Source organism: Ovis aries, chromosome 3 (genome assembly GCF_016772045.2).
Source record: "Ovis aries strain OAR_USU_Benz2616 breed Rambouillet chromosome 3, ARS-UI_Ramb_v3.0, whole genome shotgun sequence".
NCBI lineage: Eukaryota > Metazoa > Chordata > Mammalia > Artiodactyla > Bovidae > Ovis > Ovis aries.
This window is the reverse complement of record NC_056056.1, coordinates 177,335,336-177,356,612: the sequence shown is the minus strand read 5'-3', so window position 1 is coordinate 177,356,612 and position 21,277 is coordinate 177,335,336. Positions and strand designations below refer to the sequence as shown.

The 21,277-nt window shown below is 42.6% G+C and overlaps 1 long non-coding RNA gene across 3 annotated transcripts in view; it reads right to left on the bottom strand.

Moving 5' to 3' along the window:
* The window catches only part of LOC121819150 (uncharacterized), a 119,449-nt gene extending 99,569 nt beyond the window's left edge, over window positions 1–19,880 (bottom strand). For all 3 annotated transcript variants that reach the window (XR_009600272.1, XR_009600273.1, XR_006059385.2), the window contains exon 1: window positions 19,713–19,880. This is a non-coding gene — a long non-coding RNA (uncharacterized LOC121819150). The remainder of the gene's footprint in view (window positions 1–19,712) is intronic.
* Window positions 19,881–21,277: the final 1,397 nt, after the last annotated feature.

Sequence of the window (21,277 nt, the reverse complement as noted above, 5' to 3'; positions counted from 1 at the left end):
TGATGAAATAATTCACTGTAGCATATACAGACCTCAGCTGGGAAACTCAGGTTTTTTTCTTTAAATACAATTACTTAATTTTATTGAAACTTGATTTTCTTATAAGTCCCTTGTGTCAGAAGTATAATCTCAGAACATTTGGGTTTCTCAGTTTCCTCTGTATTGTAAGTGCTGGGCATGTGTGGTATCACCAGGACACCTGGCCAAACAATTCTCCTTCCTTCCTTCCAGATGTATGTGGCAGGGTTGGACCCTTTGAGGATAGGTATGACTTTATGATGCCCATTGCCCACTGAAATGTAAGCAGACAAGACACGCATCACCTCCTATGGAAGCATTAAGAGTGTCTCATATGCCACAGTCTCATTCTACCTTGGTAAGTGTACAAGCAAACATTAGGATGGAGGCTTCATGAACTACCCCTGAGCAACTATGATGAGCAGAGACTCTTGGTGACACGTTAGACATGGAGCATGAGTGAGATTTTGTAGATGAGTCCACAGGATGTGGAGGCTGTTACTGCAGTCTATCCTTGATGCAATGTGTTCCCTAGTGCAGGCATTGGTGGGGACACTCTGGTCCATGGGAGGCAGTATAATACAGGGGCACAGAGCAGGAATAATGTTCGGAATATTTAGCAAACACTGTGGCACAAGCATTTATCGATCCGGGGTCTTATTTGGGAAAGAAGATCTGGCGAATCCTTTGAGTTTCCCCTTCTGCTCCTGATCCCTTAGGCCACCATTATGGACTGAACTGTGTGCCTGTAAAGTTCCCATGTTGAAGTCTTAACCCCTGGAACCTCAGAGTGTGACTGTGTTTGAAGATAAGTTCTTTAAAGGGGTAACTGAGTTCAAATGAGCTTCCCCAGCAGTTCAGGTATTGGTTCTGCCAATGCAAGAGACACAAAAGACATGGGTTTAATCCTTAGACCAGGAATATCCCCTGGAGAAGAGCATGGCAACCCACTCCAGAATTTTTGCCTGGAGAATCCCATGGACAGAAGAACCTGCCAAGCTACAGTCCATGGGGTTGCAAAGAGTTGCACATGACTGAAGCGACTTAGCACACATGCAGTGGTCATCTAATCCAGTATCACTAGGGTCCTTATATGAAGAGGATATTAGGACACAGACTCACTTAGAAGGTCATGTGAAAACAGTGGAGGGAAGACAACTTAACTATCCATAACTCAAGGAGAGGTGACTCAGAAGAAACCAACACTGTTACCATCTTGATCTTGAACTTTTAAACTTCAGAATCATGAGAAAATAAATTCTTGTTGTTGAAGCCACCCAGTCTGTGGTGTTTTGTTAGGGCAGCCCCTAGAGAACTAATACAGCCTTCTCTGAGGGTGTCCAGCTATGAGACTTTTTTCTTAGAGACCAGAGCTTTGTGTCATCTCTCATACTGTCCCTTCACACTAGCCTGGGAACTCTTTTCTCATCTGCAATCATACTTCTAACCAAGGAAAGCTGATCATGCATTCTCTCTTTATCGTCTGAGGTCCCCCATGACCTAGACCTTTCAATCCCAAGGTCAAATGAGTAAAGAGGGGAGGGGACTAAAAACACAGGATGTAGGATGGAGGCCAGAGGGAAGACAGGAGGTAGGAGAAGACACACGACACCTTCTATGTATGGAGGTTCTCAGCATAGGTGCAGCATAGAATAAATGCTCTGCAAGTGGTCACTGCTACTATTGTATGGCCATCATCATCTCCATCATCACCACCACTACACAGGCTGCTAACAACCTAACTTAGGCAACTCCCTCTACCTGGAAGTTCACTACTTCTCCACCTTCACTGTGTTGTCTCCCAAGAGCCTCCCAGAATTCCTCCTCACTCCCGAGCATGCTGTGTCTGGACCTGCCTTAGAAAGCCAGTTCCTGATAATGGTTAGCAACCCTTGGAAAACTGAAAACTTCAATGAGTTGTAATAACAGAATTCAAAGCACATCCTACCTTGGAAGCTCTGCAGAGGTCTCCAAGGCCTATGAATTCCCCCACTCAGATGATAAATGGTGCACACAGATACCTCATGAGTCATGAGGGTAAAATCCTGCTTTCTGCTCTCAGACAGCTAAGTTGTATTTGGTGTGCCATCGCTTTCTCACTTTTCTCCATTGTTTTGAAGCACGATTGCCAAGTCCTGAAAGACTTATGAGTCCATAAGTTAAGTACCTTGTGAAATGGCTACCATCACTCTCCCACTCTTCACCCTGCCTTACCAATCAGCCCCATTTATCTGCGGCTTCCATGCCACAGAGCTTCCTTCTCCCTTTACGGCTTTGTGTTCCTGTCAAACAGACCTCACTAAGGCCATCACCTAGGATGCGCTTTGTCAAGATAATCATGGCAACAGCTGGAAGGGGGGAGCCTAACTGAGAAGGCAGAAGGTCAGGCTTTCCAAACACCGGAAGGAAGATGGGACTTAATCTTCAGGCCATCCACTGCCAGATTCATGGCCCTGTGGTGGTTTTCTCTTGGTTTATTTTTTCTCTTTCTTCCTGCAGATGAGCTTGACAGAGTTCATCCTTGCCTTTGGTCCCCAGAGGATGTACACAGACTTGTCGTTTGCAGGAAACATTGCAAGTCAGTGGGTGTGCCACACTTTGGTACTGTTACCGTTCTTAAAACACAGGCATCTGCTGGGTGTAAAGAAAGCTGTCGGCCTGTGCTTTTTCTAAATAATTAATATGCCACTGGCATTTTGACAAATTGGTACCGATCGTCAGGCTCAGCAACCAGGAGCAATCTGTTTTGCAGGCTGAGAGAAACAGCTGTAAAACTCTGGTAAAAAAAAATCTGTTCCATTGTGTTCAAATACATTTTAGGTTGAGAAGTAGATTGTTGAAGTGGAAAAGGCACTGTTTGGGGATGCAGAGAGATCTAAGTTTGAATCCTGATACTTCTGCTCACTGCCTCTGAGTGGCGAGCAATTTTTTTAGACATTTTCCTCATCTGTAAAAATGGAGAGATAAATAGAGTCCTTGCAGAAATGCTGCTTTTAAACATGTCTAGTGTAAGATTGGTACATACATGGTTTCTGGTAGTAAGACAGTGAGAATTTCACAGCCACATTATTAGTTATGGTTGTGGTAATAGGAGCTATAATAGCAGTAGTTGAAATATAAGTATTAGTAATAGCAGTTGTAATAATAGTAGTAAAGTGATGAACTTGCTGGTCATGAGCCAGGAGACTGAGGCTGTACAAGTGATAGAGCTAACTGAATAAGTGGTAGGTTAAGAATCAAGAGACCTGACGTCTAAGTCTTGGTAGCTCCTCAACATTTTGTGAGTCGGTGTAGAATTTTAGAAAACTGGAAGATTTTATAGTCCTCTCCAAATCTTCATTTAAATGTCCTTCTCTAATTGCAATAACATGGAAGTTGAATAGCAAATGTTGCTTCCTTGTTCTGTGTGATTTAAGTGTTAATAAAAATAATAGCAATTTATGCTAACTTATATTGAGCATTGCCATGTATCCAGAATATTTCAATTTTATGCATATTTCTTCATTAAATTCTTAAAAGAACTCTATGAGCTATGTCTTCTTTTATTCTTATGGTTCCATGTTGAGGTATAAAGAAATTAAACATCTTACCCAAGGCCACAGAGCTAGTGCTAGAGTCAGAGTTAGATCTTAGGAAACACGGCTCCAAAGCTTGTGTCTAAACTGTTTACTATACTATCCTGCATTAAGGAGAGTTGTTACAGTTTGGAGGGTAGGGCACATGGCTTGTATCATATGGAAGATTTCTTTTTCTATGTACAATCTGGTGTTACAATCTATCGAGTGGTGTAGTACAGCTGAGAGGCCAAGACTTAAAGATATATAAATTGCTTTTGTCTATTCAACCATTCAACTAATCAATCAATAAACAATCGATATTTATTTAATAAATAGTTCATAAAATATGACTTGTTTTCAAGGGTTGGTGAGCAGTCCAATCATTTTGAGGGGAGGGTTAGTCTGGGGAGTAGTAGATTATCTCAAAGGACTTGTTGGTGAAAGGCCTAGGGTGCCAAGCTACGTCTGAACTACAGATGATGAGACAGACACCTCCTCTCTGGGTGGCCATCACATCCCATTTCTCTACTTAAGAGCACACCCATTCTTTATAATGAATATAAACTTACTGCATTCAGTGTCTTGTAAGTTCTTTGAGATCTGTGACAATTTCAATGTCCTCCTGATCAGTCCAGACAACTATGTGTGTCTTCCATTAGAACCTCCCAGGCCAGTAGGCAAGTTCAATCACCTACCCATATACAGACTTCCCTGGTGGCTCAGACAGCAAAGAATCCACCTGCAATGAGGGAGACCTGGGTTCAATCCCCGAGTTGAGAAAGAGTCCCCTGGAGGAGGGCATGACAACCCGCTCCCTTAGTCTTGCCTGGAGGATCCCCAAGAACAGAGGATCCTCACAGGCTACTGTCCATGGGGTCGCAAAGAGCTGGACATGACTGAGCAACTAAGCACACAGCACTTACCCATACTACCAGCCCAGCCCATCTCTGAGAAAGGATTTACTCTCAGAGGTTGGAGTAAGTTAAGAACCTAAAATCAGCACAAACTTATATGCCATGAGTGTTTTTCCTTTTTCTAGAAAGGAAAAGATGCTTTATTTTTAGGAAATTCTAGGTCCATAAATACTGGCATGCACTCTGATTTCCAAGGGCCTTTTCATTGCTCTACCAGGACAAGGTTTGGAACTAATTGATCTAGGATGCTCATCAATGCAGGGTTTCACCACTGCTCTTGAATAGGAAAGAGTTGGCATTAATTCCAGGAGAGTATGTATTTAAGAACTTCGAAGATACTATTCTACAGTTCTCTGGTCATTATTGTTCATAAGAACTCTACTGTTAATCTAATCATAATTCTTTTACAGGGTAATCTTTTTTTCCTTTCTTGTTGCTTTCAAGGTTTTCTTTTGTCTTTGATGTTAAGTTTCACCATGATGTGTTGATGTATGGGTTGGATTTTATTTATTATTCTCAAGACTCAGTGTGCCTTTTCAAGCCATCTGTGTTCTAAAAAACTTTGCTACTATTATCTCTTCAAATATTGCCTCTTCCCTATTCTATTCCTTCCTTCTGAGGTATTTATATTCTTTCTGAAATTTCTATTAGAAATTAGTCTATTAGTCTCCTTGCATCTTATGTCCTCATTTAAAACTATCTCATAAAAACTGGAAATAGTACTGCCTTATGACCCAGCAATCCCACTGTTAGGCATACACACCGAGGAAACCAGAATTGGAAGAGACACGTGTACCCCAATGTTCATCACAGCACTGTTTATAATAGCCAAGACATGGAAGCAACCTAGATATCCATCAGCAGATGAATGGATAAGAAAGCTGTGGTACATATACACAATGGAGTATTACTCAGCCATTAAAAAGAATACATTTGAATCAGTTCTAATGAGGTGGATGAAACTGGAGCCGATTATACAGAGTGAAGTAAGCCAGGAAAAAAAAACACCAATACAGTATACTAGGCAGAAAGTGAAGAGGAACTAAAAAACCTCTTGATGAAAGTGAAAGAGGAGAGTGAAAAAGTTGGCCTAAAGCTCAACATTCAGAAAACAAAGATCACGGCATCGGGTCCCATCACTTCATGGGAAATAGATGGGGAAACAGTGGAAACAGTGTCAGACTTTATTTTTGGGGGCTCCAAAATCACTGCAGATGGTGACTACAGCCATGAAATTAAAAGATGGTTACTCCTTGGAAGAAAAGTTATGACCAACCTAGATAGCATATTCAAAAGCAGAGACATTACTTTGCCGACTAAGGTCCGTCTAGTCAAGGCTATGGTTTTTCCAGTGGTCATGTATGGATGTGAGAGTTGCACTGTGAAGAAGGCTGAGCGCTGAAGAATTGATGCTTTTGAACTGTGGTGTTGGAGAAGACTCTTGAGAGGCCCTGGGACTGCAAGGAGATCCAACCAGTCCATTCTGAAGGAGATCAGCCCTGGGATTTCTTTGGAAGGAATGATGCTAAAGCTGAAGCTCTAGTACTTTGGCCACCTCATGCGAAGAGTTGACTCATTGGAAAAGACTCTGATGCTGGGAGGGATTGGGGGCAGGAGGAGAAGGGGACGACAGAGGATGAGAGGCCTGGATGGCATCACTGACTCGATGGACATGAGTCTGAGTGAACTCCAGGAGTTGGTGATGGACAGGGAGGCCTGGCATGCTGTGATTCATGGGGTCGCAAAGAGTCAGACACGACTGAGTGACTGAACTGAACTGAACCCATATATATGGAATTTAGAAAGATGGTAATGATAACCCTGTATGCGAGACAGCAAAAGAGACACAGATGTATAGAACAGTCTTTTGGACTCTGTGGGAGAGGGAGAGGGTGGGATGATTTGGGAGAATGGCATTGAAATATGTATAACATCATATAAGAAACAAATCGCCAGTCCAGGTTCGATGCAGGATACAGGATGCTTGGGGCTGGTGCACTGGGATGACCCAGAGGGATGATATGGGGAGGGAGGTGGGAAGGGGGCTCAGGATGGGGAACACGTGTACACCCGTGGTGGATTCATGTTGATGTATGGCAAAACCAATACAATATTGTAAAGTAATTAGCCTCCAATTAAAATAAATAAATTTAAATTTTAAAAAACTATCTCATAAATTTTATTCCTCTTTAATATAATTTATTTCCTTGGGTTTATTTTCCAGTTTATTGATTCTTTTTTCAGCTATATCTAATCTTGTATTTAAATCCACCATACTGTTTTTTTATTTTAATGACTGTATTTCTTTATTCTTCAATATTTTGATAATTTTTAATGTGGTTTTTCCTTGCTTATTTGTTATTACTTCTATTTAATAATTTTTCTTTTTATATATCATTTAATATTTTCTCAAGTTGTTTTCTTTTCTTAATCTGTGAGTACTAATTCTCTTTATTACTTGTTGAATTTTATCATGATAATTGTTATTTCATTTATAATTTTATATGGAAACTCATGTTCATATGATTTTCCCCCCCCAGTGGGAGGTCCATGTGTCTCAAAGGTATCCTTACAGAGTGGTTTTGAATTTGCAGCTGCTAAGATCCTTGTGATCACACTAATTCCACAACAAATTCAGCCTTTATTTCCTATTTGGGGTTTTCTGAAATATGGTAATAATGGTATTCAGCTTACCTACCAGGATGCTTCAGGCTCAATATTTCTATTTCTTATGGTGACTTTGTTTTCTCACTCATTTATATTAAAGCTTACCTGAGCAGGAAAACAAAGTTTTATCTCCTTTTAACAGATGGCACAGCACTTCAAGGCTCCTAGCTTTGTTAAAGCTCTCTCCTTCTCTCTCTCACCTTGCTACAAAAGCCAAGACTCTTTGCCTTCATATGGCTGTAAATATCCCAGTCCATAGCTAACATGACCTATTTATAAGACCACTAACCCTGTGCAGCATCATTTCTTTTTTTTTTAAGCATCATTTCTTGCTTCATATTTTCCTCAACTTATTTTGTTTCTAGCAGCTGCATATTTCTTTTTCTTCCTTTTGGGCTCAACATAAGGTCAAGCACATGGCTGCTACAACAGAAAAAGTGTATTTTCTTTTTCATTTCAATTTATTTATTTTTAATTGGAAAATAATTGGTCTACAATATTGTGTTGGTTTCTGTCATGCATCAACAATAATCAGCCATAGGTATGTATATGCCCCTCCCTCTGGGAACTCCCTTGCACCTCCAATCTCATCCCACCTCTCACAGAGCGCTCCTTGATCTCCCTGCATTTTACAGTAACTTCCCACTAGCTGTCTGCTTCATACATGGTAACGTATGTTTCAACGCTACTCTCTCAATTCGTCTCACCCTCTTCTTCCCTCATTGTGCCCTCACCTCTGTTCTCTACGTCTGCCTCTCTATTCCTGCCCTGCAAACAGGTTCATCAGTACCATTTTTCTAGATTCCATATATATGTATTAATATGCAATATTTGGGACAAGGTGTATTTAATAAAAATCTTTAACTGAATTTATTTATTTGGCCGCACCTCCCAGCATGTGGGAACCTAGTTCTCTGACTGGACGTTACACCTGTGCCCGCTGCAGCAGAAGCATATGATCTGAACTACTGGACCACCAGGAAAATTTCCAAAACAGTACATATTTTACAGGCTCTGTTTTAAACTTTTTCTGGTTTTAACTTAGTGAGTATTTGGAGCGCTAAGAATTCCTGCGACATCAGGTCTGACATACTGTCAGAAGTTGCCCTCAGTCGGCATCACAGGTGTTCAGTTTTCAGACAGAGCCAACATTCAAAACATACACAAGGTTTTCTTCCACGCTGCTTCTGTAGCATCCCTCTGATTTTGAGGCAACTGGTTAAGGAACAGAACAATTGTGCTAGGTCAGTATTTACTCCCATATAATGTTTGCTTCACAGTGAGGCAGTCAAGGTAAGGATGTACTACCATCTCATTTATAATGATTTAACTTGAGCTCCAGTCACACTACATTCATCTTTTATCTTGTACCCCGGATATCTGTCATTACAGTTGGCAAATGATAAAAACAACAACCAACATTTACTGAGCTCCTACTTTTGTGCCAGGCACTGCTCTACCTGCTCCACACATTCAATTTCATTTTATCTTTACCACAAAGAACTGAGATACAGAAAAGCTACGTAGCTTGCTGATGGTCACACAGCTGGTAGGTGGTGGGTCCAGTACAAGGGCTTCCCCTACGGCTCTGCAGTAAAGGAACTGCCTGCAATGCAGGAGACATGAGTCTGATCCCTGGGTAGGCAAGATCCGCTGGAGGAGGGCGTGGGAACCCACTCTAGTATTCTTGCCTGGGAACTCCCATGGACGGAGCAGCCTGGCAGGCTACAGTCCGTGGGGTCTCAAAGGTCGCAAAGTGTCAGACAGCTGAGCATGCGTGCAACTGCACTAGTATTCCAATCTGGCCATTCTGATAGATGAGTACCTCTAATGAGCACCTACATAGACACCCACTGGATGAATAGGAATATGCTGACATTACTGTTATTACTATCATCATCATTGTGTTTGGAGAAGAAAGGATTTGAGTGGGATCCTCCCTGAGTGTGAGCAAATGGAAGACTGATGGGCAAGAGAACCAGGAAGTAAGAAGTGTGTCAAGGAAGCTATGCAGGCATGCGTCCAGCCCAGAGGTTTACAGTCCAATTAGAACTGTGGCAAATTGCTCTTTCCTTCTGCCATGGCCCCAAGCACATTACTTATGCAACTGATCATTACAGGCGGCTTTTGAAATCTGGCTTTTCTCCTTCTAAACTCAGCAAGCCTTGTAACTATAGATAGAAGGTTTAAATGAAGCAAATTAAAAAATTATCTTTGGTAGCGCCATGTAGATACAGTGCTCTGTATCGTGCAATGAGCATGTTTTTTTAAAATCCAGACAGGTGTAGGGTCAAATCCAAGCTCTACTACTTACTCACCTTTTTTCCCAAAGGTGATATGGAAAGAACATAAACCAGCAGGGTTGTTATAAAGAGAAACTTAGATAATACGACTGGGGGAGGGGCTCCAGTACCTAATCAACAATATTTCTGAAACTTTGATGGCAGAAAGAGGGGACACAACTGACAGCATTTCTTTTCTAAGGCCCCACCACGTAAGCTTGGTATTGTCTTTGGGACTAGGTCTCTCTCTGAACAGAGGGGGACCATTGCAGCGAAGCCTAGTCCAGTAGTTAAGAGCGCTGCTACTAAGCCAAATGACTTGGGTTAAATCCTGCTCTGTTGTTTGCTGGCTGTGTGACATCAGGCAAATTACTCAGGCTTTCTGTGCCTCAGTGCTCTCATCTATCAAAGCAGATGTTACTTCATATGATTGTTATCATGAGCTAAGTATTTGGCACTCAGGCAGGATTCTGCAGGTCTTCTAAAAACATACCAACAGGGACTGCCCTGGTGGGCTGGTGGTTAAGAGTCTGTGCTCCCACTGCAGGAGGCACAGGTTCAAGCTGTGGTGCGGGGTGGGGAGGGATAGGGGCGGGGGCACTAAGATCCTACATGCCGCATGGCCAAAAAAAGAAAACCACCCTACCTACCTACATTCATTTATAACTTAGTCACTCAGAACTAAAGGCAAATGCCAAGTTTCAAGTGTATATACTTGAATGGACACTTTTTTGGTTTAATAATTATAGTGCTATCTTCATTACAGGTGGTATAGCTCAAGCGAATTGTTCCTACTTATTTAATTTTCCTCTTGTGAGGCTCTGAGAAAGAGGGGAAAGAGAAGGGGGCTGGAATGACATTGTTAGGACTTAGAGAATTCCTGTCTGGAGAGATGAATGAGTCTGAGTGGGTCACAGTGTGTGGGTCACAGTGACAAGACAAGCTTCGTGAGAAGGGAAGGGCTGATGTGTCCTAGAAGCCGTGACTATGGATGTCCAGGTGCTGTGCAGTGTCCTTGTTTCATTCTTAAACTCTGGTCAGAAGCATCCAGCATCAATTAGCTGTGTGTTGGGACTTCAAAGAGGGTCCTGTCTACAGTGTGGTGGTGAGCAGTACATGGCAATGTGCAAAGTGGCCCCTGGAAGGCTGGTGACAGTATGGAAACATGATTTTGAGGCAACCAATGCAAACAGACTTAAGTTCATAAAGCAGCCTAAAGGGAGTGGTGGCAAGAAACAAGCGGATTTTTGGAGCATAAAGCAGTCTGGGAAGTCTCAGAAATTCCTGGGAGATGCCCTGTCCTTCCAGCAAGCTTCAGGATGAATGCTGATATTAGTTATTTGGAAATAAAAGACTTACTCTAAAATTTGGTCAAAGACATACAGCGCCTATCTTTAGAGGAGCCGGCATGGTCCCTAGCACATTATGGATGTTCGAATGTTGATCATTTTCTTCTCATTTTTTTTTTAACCTTTGTGAACTAAGGTACTCCCAAGGCACCCCAGCATTCAGACCAAGAGGTTGGCAGCTCCTCCAGCCCTGCTCCTGGGCTCAGAGCATCCTCCAGGGCTTTGCTCAGCAAGTCACTCTCGGCTGCCTGACCTGGCTGGTCCCTGATACCACCTAGCAACACCTGTTCCCTACATCTACAGCCAAGCAGACATAGGAAAGTAATGTCTTCTGTCAGATGCTGAGCAGAAGCTTTCTCAGTGAGCCACTGAGAGCCCTGACAACAAGCACGAAGGAAACTTCATCGGGGAGTGTGGAGATAGGTCTCTGACACGAGCTTGTCTGTCCAGCAGGCTCCACAGTCACCTAAGCACTTCCTGCAAAAGAAGACAGTCTCTTTCTGCTTCTCCTTCAGACAAATGACTCTGAATAATTATTCTGATTCATTACTTTGGGCTGTCATGCGTGGCTCTGTCTCCTTTAGACAAGGGTTGACAGCCTGGGAGCCTGTGGCCTATCTCTCCCAACCCTTCTAAACACTGGCTCTCCCTGTTACTGACACGTGTCATCATCTGAACCCCCTTTGATGAGGCCTGCAGGTAAGGATCAGATGCATTATTCACCTGGCGCCAGGGAGCTCACCGGGTCCTGATTTAAGACACGGTGCACTCCAGACCCTAGGTCAGTGTTCTCTGAAGGGTGATGCCTTCACAGTGTTTGTACCTGACACGGTTTTTGGTCGTGTGAGGTTGGAACAGTTTACTGTGATACAAAGATACTGAGATGCTGTTTATCATTTAGAATATGAAAGTGAAAGTTGCTCCGTCGTGTCCAACTCTTTGTGAACCCGTGGACTATACAGTCCTTGAAATTCTAATCCAGGCTAGACTACTGGAGTGGGTAGTCTTTCTCTTCTCCAGGGATCTTCCCAACCCAGGGATCGAACACAGGTCTCCAACATTGCAGGTGAATTCTTTACCAGCTGAACTACAAGGGAAGCCCAAGAATACTGGCGTGGGTAGCCTATCCCTTCTCCAGCAGATCTTCCCAACCCAGAAATTGAACCAGGGTCTCCTACATTGGAGGAGGATTCTTTACCAACTGAGCCACAAGAGAAGCCCCTATTTAGAATTTAAAGTACCCTTTAAAGTAGGATTTTTATTCCTCAAACATTTAAGAAAAAAAAAGGTGATTCAATTTAAAGAATATTAAAAATATACTAGTATGGGCAGAACGCGGGTATAGAAAAAGTCACAAAAGTTAAAATAAGAATGAATACATTTGGAAGGTGGGTGGGAGGGAAATCCAAGAAGCAGGGGATATATGCAGGGGACATATAGCTGAGTCACTTCATTGTACAGCAAAAACACAATACTGCAAAGCAATTATATCCCAATTATTTTTTTAAAGTAGTGATATGTTATACTATGTCTTGCAACATCCACTGAAAAAGTTGGCAGAATCAACCAGTGACTGATTTAGTGTCTATTATTAATCCTAGCTTATAGTACTCTCCTCCTCATAACAACAAACCTGTTGAAACAGTTCATCCATTATCTGACTTGTGGCATTATATACACAGTCTAAGATGAATCTTTTATGGTGATTAGACTTCTAAATTATGCAGCTTTCATCTTTTTCATAAGAAATAAAATGTTTTCAATTTTTAAAAAAATTAATACATTTTAGGCAAATTTGACACCAGGAGGAAGCTGTACTGTGTACACAGAAGGGGAATGTGTTAATTTATTCATTCACTAAATAGCTTTTTGAGCATCCGTTATGCTAGGCTTTTGCAGAGACGGTGAGTATCGGAATGGGAATTGTACAAAGACACTGGGCCACATCAGCATCAGTGAGCAGTTTCAGGGTTGGGTGACTGGCATTTAGCAACAGCAAGCTGCAGGCCCAGGAGCTTGGTAGATCTGAGAAAGGTCTGGCACCAGAGACCTAAAATCAGGTAATGCTAGAGGCTGGTCCATGAAGAACTCGGACATCTTCATTTATGTATAACAAGTATGGTTCCAAGAGCAAAATGAGTCACACGTGGCCAATTTGAGAGTTGGCCTTTGAGGGACTGAGTTACATGAAGGATGTCTCTACTGAATGAAGGATGAAGGAATTTGGTGTATGGGTGTCCGTCCACTTTCCCCCTAACATGGTGTTGGACACGGCATTGACTCATGGACTATAGGACAGATTGGGTACTATGCAACCCCCATCTGAAGCACAGACCATTTGAATTGTGGCAGTTTCTGGGCAGATGATAGTAAGCTGTTTTAGTCCATCCAAATTAGCATATTATAACCACTTTCCCATAGATGGAAGCAAAATGTTTTGGGGAAGGTGCACAGTAGGCAAATTGCCAAGTGATTCACATGGAGCATCTTGTTCCTTTAAATCTTGATTTTGCCTACCATCAATATTCTTGGCTCACAGAAATAAACATGCCTACAATCAATCTTAAACAAGAGAAGCAAAAACGCACAGTGGAGAAGACAGTCCCTTCAGCAAGTGGTATTGGGAAAGCTGGACAGCCACATGTAAATCAATGAAATTAGAACACTCCCTCATAAGCTCAAAATGGCTTAAAGACTTAAATATAAGACACTTACATTAAAATTTCTAGAAGAGAACATAGGCAAAATATTCTCTGACATAAATCATAGCAATGTTTTCTTAGGTCAGCCTTATAAGGCAACAGAAATAAAAGCAAAAATAAATAATTGGGACCTAATCAAACTTATAAGCTTTTGCACTGCAAAGGAAGCCATAAACAAAACAAAACGTATGGACTAGGAGGACATATTTGCAAATGATACAACCAACAAGGGCTTAATTTCCAAAATATACAACCAGCTCATTCGACTCAATAGCAGAAAAACAAACAACCCAGTCAAAAAATGAGCAGAAGATGGAAATAGTCATTTCTCCAAAGAAGACATATCGATGGTCAATAACACATTAAAAGCTGCTCAACACTGCTAATTACTAGAGAAATGCAAATCAAATCTATTTCAACGTATCACCCCACACCAGTCAGAATGGCCATCCTCAAGAAGTCTACAAATAAGAAATGCTGGAGAGGGTGTGAGAAAAGAAAATCCCACTACACTGTTGGTGGGAATGTAATTCCCATTCTTTGGCATTGCCTTTCTTAGGGACTGGAATGAAAACTGACCTTTTATCCAGAGAAAGTTCTACTTTGAAAAAGATACGTCATAGCAGCACTATTTACAATAGCCAAGGCATGAAAGCCACCTAAATGTCCATCAATAGATTAACGTATAAAGAAGATATGGTATGTGTATACATATATACATACACACACACACACACTGGAATATTACTCAGCCATAAAAATGAAATAATGCTATTTACAGCAACATGGATAGAGCTAGAGTTATCATACTAAGTGAAATCAGACAGAGAAAGACAAATATCATTTGGTATCACTTATGCATGGAGTCTAAACTATGATTCAAATGAACTTATTTACAAAACAGAAACAGACTCATAGATATAGGAAACTTATGGTTACCAAAGGGGAAACGGAGGAGGAATAAATGTGGAGTTTGGGATTAGCAGATACAAATTACTAGATATAAAACAGGTAAACAACAAGACCCTACTGTACAGCACAGGAAACTGTGTCAACATCTTATAATAAACTATAATGGAGAAAACAGTTCAATTGCTCCTCATGGTAATGCCTCATTAGCATTGATCAGTTTGAGATTTTAGGGAGTAAGTAACAGCCTATCTTCTCCACCTGAGAAATGGTCAAAAAAGTCAGGCAGATGGATATCAAAATGTTACCCTTATGACAGACAAGACTGGAGTGAAATGAATCCGATTTTTTGTAAAGTGGTCTTGCTAATTTTAATACTGAGTAAGACATGCTCATTCATCCTGATACTGACCCAACTTCTCACACTCACAGAGCTCCCCATATAGGGGCAGGCAGGCCCTTTACAACAAGGCAGAGAGCAGGTGAGAAAAGACATGCAGGTAAGTGGATCCCATACGAGAGAAGATAGAAAGGTCTGGAAACTCTGTAATAGGTCGTTTCGCTTCCTATGGAGAAAAAGGCCAGGAATATTACTCAAACGTCCCTATTATCCAAAATGATCTACAGATTCAATGCAATCCGTATCAAAATTCCAATGGCATTCTTTTCAGAAAAATAGAAAATACAATCCTAAAATTTGTGTGAAATCACAAAAGATCCTGAATAGCCAATGGAATCTTGAGAGAAATAAGCAAAGCTGGAGTCTTTACATGTTCTGATTTCAAACTACATGACAAAGCTGTAATAATCCAAACAGTATGGTGTCAAAACAGACGCAAGGATCAATGGAACAGAGTAGCTCAGAAATATACCCATGCATACATATGTGGTCAATTAATTTATGACAGATGCACTAAGAACACGCAATGGGGAAAGAGAGTCTCTTCAATGAATGGTATTGGGGAAACTGGAAAGTCACACACAAAAGAATGGAACTAGAACCTTGTCTTATACTACACACAAGAATCAACTCAAAATAGATTATAGAATGTGAAACTGGAAAGTGTAAGACTGCTGGAAGAAACGTAAGGGATAAAACTTCCGGAAAAAACACAGGGATAAGCTTCTTGATACTGGTGCGGCAGTGACACTTTCAATTTGACACCAAAAGCCAAGGGAACAAAAGCAACAATAAGCAAGTGGGACTACAGCAAGTTATACTCAGTTTTAATAACTAGTATTTTTAATACAAAGTAGAAGCAACATTCAGACTTCAAAACTATGGCCTGGCCTTCATTTGGCAGGTAGCCACTTGCAGAAGAGAATCAAGGTGAGCAGAGGGGGTGGAGAGGGGGAGAGGGGGAGGGAGAGGGAGAGGTGGGTATAGGAAAAGATGGCACAGCCACTTTCCCTGGATGTTTATAGTTGAGTTTGCTAGAGATGTAAACAACATCATACTTGTTACCAGAATTGTATGTCAAATGAATTCTTCTGTTCTTTGTGTATGTATGCTTAGTCATGTCTGACTCTTTGTGACCCCATGGACTGTAACCCACCAGGCTCCATGGGATTTTCCAGGCAAGAATACTGGGGTGCGTTGCCATTTCCTTCTCTAGGGAATCTTCCTGACCCAGGGATCTAAGTGCCTTCTGCACTGGCAGGTGGATTCTTTACCACTAAGCTCCCCTTTTGTTCTTCCCTCTCCCTTTTTTCACAAGTGCAAAACATTGAGCAGAAAAGTGACACACCTTATAATTTAATAAATTCCTTAATGGTAGGAGGATATCCTATACTTTTGCTTCTGGTGTGTGTGGTGAGGAAGATGTGGCAGGGACTGGAAACCTAGGGCCCCATGGGAACCCTCCCTCTCAATTTTTCATGGTCTCTCTCTCGTTGGAGTAGGATAGATAATAAGGCAGATTGGAGCCCAGAAGTCTTGCTCTACCCATGCAAGGCAGAATCTCTGTACCCTAAATAGCAAGGGATTACATGCAGCTGTCTTCCTAAGAGAACGAGCTTGCAGGATTCAGCTGAAGAGTTTCCAGGAGATGAAGGGAGAGGAAGGAGGGAAGCCAGTGTGGGCTGTTAAAATGTACAAGATACAAAAGTTGATTCCTTTCTGCAGCTGTATCCTCTGTTAAGCAGCATCTGACTCAGAGTAGTCTGTGCACAGCCTCAGTGCCACACTCAAGCAATTGAAAACTTTCTAAGACTATCCTTCAAAACCTAAGAGGAATTGAAGAGGAAAAAAAGAACAGGGTCATGGACAGTCTGGGTGGGTAGTGGGGGGTCACAAAAGTGAAAAACTTATGCCACCCTCCCTTTAAATGAAAGGGAGGAAGGCAGGACCTAAATTTTCTTCCCCTTTTCAGAATAGCAAGTTCTTTTATCTGTTTGCTCTCTTTTTCTATGCTTACTCTCCACTTCCCCTCTGTTCTTTCTTTAGTCTTTTTACTTGGTGTGGGGCTTTTTTCCCCTTGATTTTTCCACATTTTAAACAACTGTTAAAACATTAAGCTGACAAAACAGGCAAATATCATTTTATAACCTAACCTCTGAGCTTGTAACAATATTAGCATAATATCGCTCCCCAGAGAAAGTCATTTTGAGAATATGGCTTGAGCTGCAGCAAACTCAATAAACTCCATGCTCCCTGAGCTGTGTGTGACCTCACAAGTTCAGAGATGGCCTTTCTTTGTCCTCTTCCATTAAGAGAGGTTAGCAGTTTTCCCCAGAGTCCACAGTAGTGGAATTCAGGATGGAATCAAATTCACCATCAGTTGGATGAGGCTAGCATTATCAGTCCTTATAGAATAGTACAACAGACATCAAGGTTATAGTGGGCTTTTATCAGAAAGGAATCTCAAAGTTTCTTTCTCCCCCTCAGGACTAAGGCTTTTTGAGGGGGAGGATCCTTTATGAAAGATTCTATTGGGAATAAATTATCCCTGGTGACAGTGGGGGGAAATCTGAGTTTAGCCACTGCTCTAAGCTTCAGACAAATTACCTGCTTCATGGGCAGGCTGGACAGTAAGTCCAGCAGACATGAGGTCTGAGTTGTGACAGCTTGAAAGACAGCCTTCAGAATCAACAGCAGAGGGCCCATTGTAGCACTGTTGACAATAGCCAAAACGTGGAAGCCAGCTAGACGCCACTGACAGAGGAATGGATAAAGAAGATGTACGTATATACAGTGGAATACTACTCAGCCATAAAAAGAAGGAAATAATGCCTTTTGCAAGACATAGGTAGACCTAGAGATTATCATATTAAGTAAGAGACAAATAAACGGTATCACTTATATCCACTTATATGTGGAATCTTTAAAAATGATACAAATGAACTCTTTTATAAGACAGAAATAGACTCACAGACTTCAAAAACAAACTCATGGTTATCAAAGGAGAAAGGTGTGGGAAAGAATGAATTAGGAATTACATACACACTGCTGCTGCTCCTAAGTCGCTTCAATTGTGTCCAACTCTGTGCGACCCCATAGACACTGCTATATATAAGTAGTCAACAAAGCCTGGTGCATAGCACAGGAAACTCTACTCAGCATTCTGTAATAGCCCATATGGGGAAGAAACCTGGAAAAGAATGGAGATATATATATATATGTATGTATAACTGAATCACTTTGCTGTACACCTGAAACTAAAACAACACTGTAAATCAACTATATCTAATATAAAATAAAAATTAAACCAAAAGTAAAAAACAAACAACCCCCCCCCCCCAAAAAATAAAACCAGCAGAGGGCCATTTCTGACAATGGTTTAATGTCTTCCTGACTTCAGAAGAGATCCTGAGGGTGTTATCCAATAGGGATTAGGGAAACTGCACTGGATTTGGAATCAGGAAGACATGAAAGGTCTGAGGTTCCTTTCCAGATAAATGCCCTGCTGGCTCATACTTTTGTTCACTCCTGTCTGCAAAGCTGCTGGATCTCTACTCTGTGCAAGTACTATGCTAACTATTAGAAGGAGACAGCACAGAGTGGGAAAGAGTTGCTCAGTTTTTAGCATGAGCCTTGCCAGGTGGTGCACTGGTAAAGAATCTGCCTACCCAGGCAGGGGATGTAAGAGACACACACGAGTCCAAACCCTGGGTCTGGAAGACCCCCGGAGGAGGAAATGGCAACCCATTCCAGTATTCTTGCCTGGGAAATCCCATAGGCAGAGAAGCCTGGCAGGCTACAGTCCATGAGGTCCCAAAGAGTCTGACAGGACTGCGCAGGCACTCACAGCATGAGATCGATTCTCCTGGGAAGGTTGTTAATAATACTGATTGTTGTCCTTAAGTACTAGAGAGATTTTAACTCAGAAAACCTGGGACGAGGTACCATGTCTACATGTTAGGAGAGCCTCAGGTGATTCTTGTGATGAGAAAACGTTATGAGACAGCCATCGTTATGAGAGACACTAGCTTTCGGTAAGAAGGCAATGGCACCCTACTCCAGTACTCTTGCCTGGAAAATCCTATGGACAGAGGAGCCTGGTGGGCTGCAGTCTATGGGGTCGCTAAGAGTTGGACACGACTAAGCGACTTCACTTCCACCTTTCACTTTCATGCACTGGAGAAGGAAATGGCAACCCACTCCAGTGTTCTTGCCTGGAGAATCCCAGGGACGGGGGAGCCTGGTGGGCTGCCATCTATGGGGTCGCACAGAGTCAGACACGACTGAAGTGACTTAGCAGCAGCAGCAGCTTTTGGTAATGAAAACTCTAGGCGTTGCATCTTACAGATAACTTTATATCTTTATATTATCCCTTTAATCAGAATCAAAATAACTTAAAACTATGCAAAAGCAGGGCTAAGAGGGAAACTTAGTGTTGTAAATGTTTACATTAAAAAAAAGGACTAGGGGAATAGTCAAGACGGCGGCAGGACGGCCCTGAGCACACCTCCTCTCACGAGCACACCAAAATCACAACTACCTCGGGACAACCATCTATGAGAAAGACTGGAACCTACCAGAAAAGACCTTCTACAACTAAAGACAAAGAAGGAAACACAAGGAGATGAAAAGGAGGGGTGGACTCGAGATATAATCAAATCCCATCCTCCCTGGTTGGGAGACCCATAAACAGGAGAAAGATATCACAGAGGTTCTCCTGCAGACATGAGAGTTCCGAGCCCTACGTCAGGCTCCCCAGACGAGGGCAGAGGGGTGAGGGGCCCTGCACCGGGAAGACAAGCCCCACAGAACTAGGGGAAATAAGTCTTCACTCAGAAAGGGCATTCTAAATCTCGCACGCACTGAGCCCAAGCGCAAAAGCAGTAATTTGATAGAAGCCTGGGCCAGACCTACCTGCTGGTCTTGGAGCCTCTCCTGGAGAAGGGAGGGGTGGTTGTAGGTCACCATGGGGACGGAGACACTTATTGGGGAGCATTCAGCCACAGGGCCCTGCGACGGCTGCTATCTGGCCTCGCTAGCCCGGAGACCTGGCATCAGCCAACACTCACAAGCCAAACAACTAGCTGGGCGGAGACACAGCCCTTCCCATCAGCCCACAGGCTTCCTAACCACTAAAGAGCCACAGCTGCCTTTGGACATGCCTCCAGGCAAGGCCAGCCCGCCTGAGAGCAGAGACCCAGCTCCACCCACCCCTGCACCTGCACTGCCCCCTCCCACTAAGAAGCCTTAATTAACTTCTGAGCCCCCAGGGAGCATAAGCTGCTGCTGCTGCTAAGTCGCTTCAGTCATGTTCAACTCTATGCGACCCCACAGACGGCAGCCTACCAGGCTCCCGCGTCCCTGGGATTCTCCAGGCAAGAACACTGGAGTGGGTTGCCATTTCTTTCTCCAATGCATGAAAGTGAAATGTGAAAGTCAAGTCACTCAGTCGTGTCTGACTGTTAGTGACTCCATGGACTGCAGCCTACCAGGCTCCTCCGTCCATGGGATTTTCCAGGCAAGAGTACTGGAGTGGGGTGCCATTGCCTTCTCCGGGAGCATAAGCAGAAAGCCATAATCCTGCATTACAGGCCAGACACTACTCTGGAACCAGTTGGGCCATGGCCCTGCCACTAGGAGGGCAATGCAAACTTCTGGACACTCCAGACTGTCTGGAGTGCTCAGTCGTGTCCCACTCTTTGTGATCCCATGAACTGCAGCCCGCCTGACTCCTTGTGACCCCATGGACTGCAGCCTGCCTGGCTCCTCTGTTCATGGAATTTTCCAGGCAAGAATACTGGGGTGGGTTGCCATGCCTTCCTCCAGGGGACCTTCCCAGTCCAGAGATGGAATGTCCACTGTGTCTCCTGAGCTGTAGGCAAGCTCTTTTCTGCTGAGCCACTGGCGCTTCCCCAGACCTCGCACCAGACTGTATGAGTAGTTGTCCTGGTCCAACTAGAAAACAAAAAACAAACAAACTAAACCCAAATCTAGCAGGAAAAAGGAAATAAAAAAGATTAGAGCAGAGATCAATGAAATAGAGAACAGAAAAACAATTTTAACAAATTAAACTAAGAATTGGTCTTTTGAAAAGATTAACAAAACTGACAAATCCTTAGCTAGATTAACTAAGAAAAAAAAAGAGAAAAGATTCAAATAATAAAACCAGAAATGAGAGAGCTTTATGACCCATGCCACAGAAATAAAAAGGATTATAAGGGAATACTATGAAGATGTGTATGCCAACAAATTGGATAGCCTAGGTAAAAAACATGGATACATTTCTGAAATCACGCAGCACACAAGACTAAACACTGAAGACATGAAAATATGAACAGACCAATATCGGGTAGGGGGACTGAGTCAGTTACCACTGCCCTTCCCCCACTTCTGCAATATGATCAGTGTCTGCATAAAAGGAGACTAGTACACAGACGGGGGACAACCAGGTGAAGACATGGGGAGAAAGCGGCCACCCG